This window comes from Euprymna scolopes, chromosome 17 (genome assembly GCF_053919585.1).
Source record: "Euprymna scolopes isolate OS-2025 chromosome 17, ASM5391958v1, whole genome shotgun sequence".
In the NCBI taxonomy this organism is placed as follows: Eukaryota; Metazoa; Mollusca; class Cephalopoda; order Sepiida; family Sepiolidae; genus Euprymna; species Euprymna scolopes.
In genome coordinates this window covers 78,582,504-78,588,503 of record NC_136498.1, presented here as the reverse complement: position 1 = coordinate 78,588,503, position 6,000 = coordinate 78,582,504, and positions in this window count along the sequence as shown.

Sequence of the window (6,000 nt, the reverse complement as noted above, 5' to 3'; positions counted from 1 at the left end):
CTTCAAGAGGCTCGACCTTATGAAGAAAAAGAAAAGAAAACTACATCGGACTATCCTTTCCTTGATACAGCTATGTTTTTTTTTTGTGTGAAAATTTGGAAATAACAAAAATAAAAAAGTAAATAAAAATGATTTTATCATTTCTTAACCTTTTCATGTTTTCAAATGTTCTCATTTAAATTTATAAAAAAAATGTTTTCTAAAATTTTTATGCTTAAACCGAGCGATTACTCACAAGGGTTTCAAAAAGCGCCGATAGAAGAGGGTTTTTTTCTCTTTGAGAGGCTCGATCTCTTAATAATAACATTATGAAGAAAAAGAAAAAAAACTACATCGGACTATCCTCTCTTTGATACAGCCATGTTATGTGGCGAAAATTCGGATTTTAACAACAAAAAAAAAGTAAATAAAAATGATTTTATCATTTCATAACATTTTCAGGTGTTCAAATGTTCTCATTTAAATTTATTATTATATTTATTTGCCAATTAATTTAATTTAATTTAATTTTTTTATAATTTGAATTATACGTTTTTGTTTTGAAAAAATATATTTTGTTTGTTTTGCTTCATATTAAGGTTTACATAATTCCCTTCAGATTAATATTTACATAAAATAAAATATGCATTAAATGCGATTGAAAGCAAATCACAACGTAATTTTAGGAAATAAACAAATATTTTACTTGTTTGAAATTTATAATAAATATATTTCGGAGCTATACCCCATCTTCAGTGTGTTGTTTTCTCTGAAAATATATGTAAATATACGCCAGCGAGGGGGGGGGGGACAAAATAGGTTATTATGTGCCGGGGAGGGGGGGCAAATTTTACAACTGCCCCAGACGGAAAAAAACTGATGCTATACCACTGCATACAATATAATTTCTTTTTCAATATTTTTTATTTTTAAATGTCTTGATTAAATTGTACAAGTTCCAAATCTCCCATTTTTGGACATTCACGTGTGAGTTTATTGTCTGTTGGAAGAGAGAAAAACAAAAAAAGAAGAAAAGGACCACTGCTGCTGCTTAGGTGACTAAGTGAATATTTCAGTGTGAGAGAAAGAAAGACAAAATCGAATTTGAGTATGTTCTCAACTCAGAAATATTTACATAACTGAAATAGGAATTAACTAAAAATATCGTTTGGTCATGAAAAACTATAGACAATCTTTCAAGAAGATATGAAAAAACAGTGATATGTCGAGGGAGATCTGATGGCATGGTTGAAGAAATAAAGGTTGATAACGAAACTTCAGAAGGTGGAGTCTACTCCCATTGTATCTGATTCATTGGTTCTCTACTTGGAAACAAACGAAAGTGACTAACTGGACGTAGAGCAGCCACCAAAAATTGAGACTTTGATCATGAGAAGCCTAATAGCAAGAGCAAGAGTACTGATGTCAACTAGGAACCAAAGTCTGGTTGCAGCTTTGAATCCACCCAGCGGTAATTCTGCCGTTCCTACTAGAGGCAGCCCTAGCAAGAGGCAGCCTTAGCACCAGTGTTGACTTCTACAGATGTAGAAGAAAAGGTCACATAGTGAGAGATTGCTGAAGACGTGAAACCCACTGCTAACAATGCAGCAAGGTTGAACAGGACTGTTTGGGAAATGAAAAAGAGGACAATGCATCAGTGCCAGCCTACTTCCTCATTAAGATGCAAATGCCGTACTCCCGCATATTATCATCTACATTGACAGAATGCAATGTTTGGCATAAACTGACACAACATACAATAGTAAATGCAAATCAATGTTGATCCTGGAAGACAGCAAGGTTGGACATCATAACTATTCGAGATGCATCACGTGCATGCTGCAGCAGAAGAATGGTGACCATTTCCACAGATGTAGTGTTTGATCTGTTGTTGGGGATTACACTAAAAGCATTAGAAGACATCACTGTTGGACCTACAGGTGCAGTTCAGATCAGTGATGGGTCTCCATGTGTGCAGTCATCTCCATTAGTGAACCTGATTTTATTGCTAACTTTGACTATCATGGGCATGCATGGATTGCCATATGGAAATTAGCCGATAACTGTGTATCTGCAAGATTGCGCAATGGAGTGCCCCAATATCGAGTGACTACAGGAATTTTACCAAAATGTGATCAGAAACTCTTGGCATGGATGGACAAGAGTTGGCTAATGCTATACCCGGAAGAAAAACTCAGATCTCCTAAGGGATTAATTCTGCTGATGGCCATGATGTAGCGGAATAAAATAAAGGTGCAAAATTCACAACAATTGCTAACATGCACGAAGGGTGCCAAAAAGAGTGTATCTCAAAGTACACGTCCATGAGGCAATTTGGTTGAAGATCAATAAGAAAAAATACTGTCTGACACATCTGGGTTTTGGATTGAACGTGGGTCTCCTCATCATGAAGGCCATCATTAACAGAGTGCTATCACAGAAGAAAGCTACGGACCATGCAACTTCAGCTTACATAATTGATATCTTTGTTGACGAAGACATTATATCAAGTCAGGTAACATTTGAATGTAAGGACCCAAAACAGTTGGGGGCTGGCATGCACATACCAGGATTGAGCATGAGGTCCTGTGGGAGGAATGAGGAAACATAATTGTATCCAATCTATATTGTTTTAACAAAAAACCAAGACATCAAGGAATGGATTGATAGCAACAAATAGTGTATTTCATCGTTAGTTACAATTGTTTCAAGACAAATTCAAACATTATGTCGTTTGAAAATTTTCACATGAACAGCCTTTCGTCAGACTTATTGGATAAAAAATACTTTAACAATAAAACATTATGGAAAACATTTCCCTTATAAGGAAAAGAAAACAAGCAAAAATAGTGTACCTACATCTCATCCTTGCAAAGTTTTTTTCCAAAAAACTTTGCAAGGATGAGATGTAAGTACAATATTTTCGCTTTTTTATTTTTTTGAAAAAAATATGGCTCTCTAGGTTAGTATTGCTGAATGGCATCGTTTTTTCGAGTTCAAAATTCGTGCTTGTGAAACATCGGCATGGGGTTATTAGCTGGTTGGATGACCACGTCCCTTGTAGAAAAGAAGTAGGTTTATTTTACAGTCTGATTGCACCACGGTTTGCTTGATCTATGTTGGTTAATAGAATTTCTTGTGTGTGGGGCGTTTGCTCAATTGGCAGAGTGTTTGCCCTTGCATTCAAGTGGCTCGGGTTTCAAATCCCGGGTGCAGATATGTCTGACTGATGAGCCCAAATGACAGCGAAACTTGAGTCTTAGACTTCTGGTTCGTTGGCTGTCATGGCTCTTGTGGGCTGCAACATTGTTTGGCTGTGGAAATAATTATATATAATCTCTCACATTCTGAAAAAAAATATATATATATAGAGTCTGTTTATTATACAGACATTATTGGTATTTGCATAATAAACAGACTATGTACCAGCTCTGTCCTGTATTGAGCACTCTTTAATAATCATGCGAGTTTCATTATATTTACATCTAGGAAACCAATCTATACAACCATTATACATACATGCATATTTATATATATATATATATTTTTGGGGGGGCAGTACAAAATTTAATTATGACTAAATATATACCAATTAGCATGATGATTAAAAAAATGAAAATAAATAAATGAATAAATTAAAATAAGCAGGGAAAAAAATTGCATAGAAATCAAATTACGTCCTAAGAGATTTTCTTTTTGCTTGCAAAGAGAAGGTCTCAAGAACTTAATAAAAATGGTTTCTAAAATTTTTATATGAAAGGGTGAGTGCAACTTACTCAAGATTGAAAACATATCAGCACTGAAATTCCTGGCACACATATAGTTATTTATAAGGTGCTCGCAAATTGAAGACCCCTATGTATTACTTAGAACATCCAAGGTGAAAAATTTGCATAACGAATCTTTGATGGTGTGTGTTGTTTTAAGCGAAAATCCAATCTTTGTGATGTCCGCCCAATACAGTGCATGCTGCCACTACATTTGTATAAATAAATAATAGAATTATTATAATGTGGGGGAAAGAGCATCTTTGCAAATGGACGACAAGATAGGTCTAGTTGGAAAAGCAACACATGGGTTCGGTGCAAAAGAACACCATTGTACAGCAAATCGGTCACTGATATTATCTAGCAAAAGTAGACAAAGGTAAACTGGAAACTTTCTTATTAATAGTAGATTCAACAATGTCTAAGTGGTAGCCATTATTGCAAAGGGTCTTAGTGATGAATTTAAACTCATCATCCAGTGGTCCTGGTCCTGGATATGACCTGAGACTATATCCAATGGTGAGGCCCCAGCTTGCGGGCTTTGGGGAGTGTGGAGCCACCCTTTAATTGCCATTGCACCCAGGTACACTCTGACCCGGAGTGGTAGTACCTGTTAGGGTCCGAACTATGGATTAAATAGAAACCGACTTGAAAACAACAATATATTCTATTAAAAAAATTTTCTTCAAAATCTTTGGATTCGGCATTAAATAATCCGAAAAGGGTTGATATGCCGTAAAACAAAAACAACCAAACCAAACCAAACCATCATCATCTAGATTGGTTTCAGAACAAATAATCAAAGCTCTATGTGTTAAAGTCTTCATTAAATTAAATTTTTGATTTGTAGGGCAAAATTAGTCCTAACATGTATAGAGGCCGGTAAACGCTGGTTTATGATAAACGGAAGTAAGAAAATATGAAGAAGTCTTGAAAACAAGAACATCTAAAAACGAAAGAATAAAATTTGTTTTTTTGCCTACCATAAATCTAAGGGCTGGATGAACATTATTAAGGGATGCAAAAACAGCATTCAGTTTCGTCTTTTCAAATAGGCAAAAGGCTTCATCAACGTAACAAAAGTAAAGGTCTGGTTTATGCAGACCAGATAATAGATCCTCTTCGTGAAAACCTACAAAGATATTATCCAACACTGGTCCCATGGCCACACCATCTGTGTCTGAACATAATATCATTAAAGCTGAATTCAACCGACATACATGAAAGACATGAAACTTAATATATAGGGTATTCAAACCCATGCAAAACTTTCTATTTGGGTTTTAGCCAGGGAAAATCGATGTAAAAGTGTGAAGATTAAAAAAAAATTAAATGTGTCAAGTAAAGCTTGAATGACGGCATTACGAATATGCATGCATAACGTAAAAGTTATTGGTTGATGTTTTAAGTTTTAGCCTTGCATTAGACATGTCGTCATAGCTCGGGCATTAACGTCAAAAGAAAAAGCAAATCGTAAATTCTCAGTGGTGATGCATGAGTCATTTCTGTATTTTTAAAAAAATTTTTTTAAAGTATTTCTATATATTAAGTTCAATATATATAATATTAAATACAAAATCTGCATTAATCAAAATATCATACTTAAGTATATTTTACGAGCGCACAATGTCAGGCTGCCTGCTAGTGTATGCGCATATATATATATATATATATATATATATATATATATATATATATATATATATATATCATCTTGACAGTACTTCGCAAACGAAGATTCTATGAAGGGGATTTTCCACGTCGACTGCAGGCAGTCTTATGGCTGACGAGCCCGATGCAGGACAAGCAGGTTTGGCCACAGTGGCTGCAGTCAAAAGTCACGTCAGGTGTGGCTGCTGAGGCTTCCCGAATCTTTCTCCTGCAGCTCATTTTCCACAGATTCTCTGTGCAGGAGATCTCAAAGAAGGCGACAGCCTGGTGGATAGTACGTCGCCAGGTAACACGGTCAGCAGCGAGAGCAAACCACTAGAGGTAGTCAACGTGGCAGTCACCAAGGGACTTCTTCAGAGAGTCTTTATATCTTCTCTTCGGTGCCCCTCTGTCACAATTGCCAGTAGAGAATTCGCCACATAGGACTAAATATACATATAAATATATATATATATATATATATATATATATATATATATATATATATATATATATGTGTGTGTGTGTGTGTGTGCGTGTGTGTGTATGTGTGTGTATAGATATATAACTATAATTAGATAGAATCGAGCAATTACATAGACAA